We start from the raw sequence: 3967 nt of genomic DNA on the forward strand, positions 1-3967 counted from the left end.
TTATACATGATTTCTGAGGGGAATGCAAGAAGGACCGGTTCTTCTGTTCGTAAGAAATTTACCTCAATGGAGCCATGCCAATTTATATTAAATGATGGTGTGGCCCTGATTTCTTATGTAGAAAGTTATTTTTCCCTTCCTGATATTTCCACTGTTTGACCTTTCAGGTTTGCACAAAATTAATTGTCACCAGATGATAAAATAAGTTCCAAGTTCTCATCTTTCTAACTGAGCCTTCGTATTTCCTTATGGACACATGAAAGATTTCTAATTTAAGGAGATCAATGGCTCAGTGAGTCATGCTGCTCCGATCTGTGCACAGATGGGACCCCCACTCAGCATGTAAGTCTGTTCCTGTGCTGAGTGAATGTAGGATGGGGCTTATCTCCATCACTTTGGTCCCTTTTTAACAAAGTGGTTTGCAGAGCTCTTCTGGAGATTCATAATCTACATGCTTTATTAGGACTTTATTAGGAAAGGAGGAAGACAGACCCTGAAAATGAATCCTAAGGCCATGTTAATAGGTGTGTAGATTTTAAGATCAGACGTGAATGCCCCTTGTTGCAGCAACAAAGGACAGAAATACTTCTCCAGGAAGCCAAAGACATATCAAAGAGATTTCAGAACTGCACAACCGTACCAGGCATCCGTGTGGCCTTTGTGCAGCAGATCTGGTGAAATGTGAATCTCCTACTGCCTTGAATTATTCTGGGAAGAGTTTGAGAGAGAGAAATGTCATAAGAGGTATTTAACTTCCTGCTTCAGTGAGGAGTTTTCTCCCTGGATAAATGGGAAATTTCTCTCTTTTATCTACAGCCTTCTGATATAAATACAATGCAGTAGTGATTGAAAGTTATTTACCATTAGATGGAAGTTTCCATTGCCAGGATAGCTCGGATTTCCAGACACTGCCCATGACAATCTGTTACTAATACCAGCCCCAGAACAGCCACTTCTGAAGCCTGTAGTAGCTGACCAGTAACCTCTCTGAATAGATTTTTTGGTTTCAGTGCCACTCTCAAATGGACAAATGTCCTTATCATAACAACAGTACTACAGCTGCTTCCCTTGTGGTTAATCTCTGCAGACCAGCTGATGCATATGACTGAGCGGTAGAGGTGGTTAAAGATCCTGCCAGATCATGTCTGTAGTACAGTGACTGGATAGAAGGAAAAACTTTTCCATTGTTTCTCATTCCAACTTATCCTCACTTTCACAATATTTTACAATGCTGTATCTCTGTACTTCCCTATTTTCCAACTGTGTCAGTTCTCCACCACTCTTCCAAACCTTGATCACCTGTTTTATCAACTTTTTTTTTAACCATCTCTGCATTCTCTTCCAGATCTCCCATATTCGTGGAATGTTTTTTTTTAAATTAATTCACAAAGGCATTACTCCCCTATTCTTTCAGCTCCTACCTCAATGGCTACACCCACCAAGATATCTGCAGGAAATTACAAGCTAATAATGGCTATGCAGATAACTAGTGAGGATCATCAAAGGCTTTTAAAATGGATTTTATGTTTTATTTGTCTTTTTCACCCTTTGGATTACCATCTTGACTGGCAGATGTCACCACCATGTTTTTTAGTGTTATTAAACACTGTAATGTTCTCTACATGGAGCTGGGCTTGCAAGTTGCCCATAAATTTTAGCCCGTGCAGTGGACCGGAGAGATGGAGCACAGCAGATTATGGAGGGTTATTTCCAGTACACCCACAGCTGAGCATGTAAAGAAGGTTTGGACTTCAGATCCTGGAGGGTTCCATACATTTCACGGCCTTTTGGGACTTCAGGCCCCATCCTCCCCAAACATGAGTTTCACACAGCCCTGGAAAGCCAGGGCTACAGGCAAGGTTTGTTCTCACAGAGCCATCAATCCAAACTGACTCTGGAGGCTTCTATGAATTACTCCAGAATTGCCCACAAGGTAACATAGAGCAAGAAAATTGGCATTGTTGCTTAAACAAAGACGTAGGAATTTACATTGATGTCTTCTCTTGCACTTCCTTTTGGGAACTCTGTAATTATACTGAGGTTAAGTTTGTTTATGGTAACATCCTTTAAATCCAGACCAGCTCCCCTGACTCCAGTGGAGTTAATGTGGATTTACACAAGTGTAAGCAAGGATGAGATCTGGTCCTAATTTAGGACACATCTGCCAGCACAGATGGAGCTGAGAGAGTTTATTGTCATGTTCATTTTCTACCTCTGTTTGAGATTCTTCTGAGCATGGAAGAAACCCAAAAATTTTAAAATCTCGCAACACAGGCAATGTTATCCCCCCGTATTGTGGCTGGTGAATTCCACCAGAGCACAAGATGGCCTTGTACTCAACTACATCATGATGGCTTAAAAAAATAGCCTCACAAAAAATAATGGCTAAAATTGTCATCCTGTAACCACTTTGAAAAGTGATTAACTTTCTGTGATGAGCAGCTCTATTGACATACTCCTGGCTGTTGTAAAACTAATCACCTGAGTAACAGTTTGCATGACCGTAGCCCAAGGAGCGGTTTGGCACACTCTTCATCCAGGCAAGACTCCAAGAAGGTCATGCAGAGTTTTGCCTGAGTAATAAGTGCTGAATTTATTGCTTGATGGCTGTGAATCTAAAAAAAATATTTGCTACCTTTAAATCAAAAATTTTGTTGTGATTCTGGGCGTTAATCTGTTGATTTTTAAAATTTATATTCTTTTCTGTTGTTTGTTTTGATGCTTTAGAAAGTGAATGAGGGAGCAGCTCTTTCTTATAAAACTTGGAAGAGTATTCTGTAGCATATGCAAGTGGCTTGCATGCCATGAAATAGAATACTTCTTTTTCTCTGCTATACAATATGTCCTAGTGTCTATTTTTTTTTTTTAATTAGGCAAATAATGTGTCTATTTTCTATCTTAAGGAAAAAAAAGCCACTGCTTATTGCTCTGGAAGGGTTACCTGTCTAAAGAATTCAGGATCTGATTTTACAGGAATCACTGTTTGGAGAAAGTATTGATTCTATGATGGAGAAAGAGATCTTGTTGTTCTCAAGCTCTGCTTTTACTGTGGAGTCAGAAACCTTACAGGTTTTGTGCATTATTATATTGCTTTAAGGGATAAAAACACTCTTGAGCAGATCAGTACCAAGTTTGTACAACTAACTCCCCTAGTGTAAATGTTAAAAATCAGATTCCTAGGAGTAAAAGACAGAAGGGTAAGATCTTTTCTGGCTTAATCTGATTTACCTGAGTGTTCATGCCTGCACAGGCTTAGAGTGCATTGTAGAGTGAGAAAGTGTAATACAACTCATTCTTATTGTATAGCAATGCAAACCTAGGGTAACTCCTGTATTCAATATTCTCCCTCAAAAGTGGTGTGAGAAAAAAGTCAAACCAAACACACTGAAGATGACATGCAGAATTTGAAACAAAATGAGACACATATGGGGAGGAAATTGCATTATAATCATTTGATTACATATTTCAAACAGATTTCTGGGGCCCATGGCATATCCATAAAGGAGATGGTTTTGGTAATGTAACTGTAGTGATATTAGTGTAAATCCAGAGTTGCTGCAGTGACATCATGTTAGCCCCATTAATTCTGTAAAATCTTGCTGATACTTATTTTTTCCCCTCAGCCTATTTTAAGTGGGTGATTAATAATTTTGTAATCTGAGCTCTTATGTAATAGGCCATTCGTAATAGCAATTACTCATCAAGAATATTCTCAGCTGAACAATTCGGTACAACAGGTCAGATTCAGATTTCCCAGTGGTTTGCTCTTCATGTAGTTGCCCTGAATCACATTAGGGTTAACTAGCAGCAGAAGGCTTATGTTTTTCAAGATGTAACCCAGGAAACACAATTCAGAAGGCAATTGTAACCTCTGTTAAGGCTGCCCAAATTTAGAGCTCTGAATCAGAACCATCCATGATGCAGACAGGATGCAGGGTTCAGGTATTCAGTTCCGAATTTTCCCTAC

Source organism: Pygoscelis adeliae, unplaced genomic scaffold (assembly GCF_000699105.1).
Source record: "Pygoscelis adeliae isolate BGI_AS28 unplaced genomic scaffold, ASM69910v1 Scaffold215, whole genome shotgun sequence".
NCBI lineage: Eukaryota > Metazoa > Chordata > Aves > Sphenisciformes > Spheniscidae > Pygoscelis > Pygoscelis adeliae.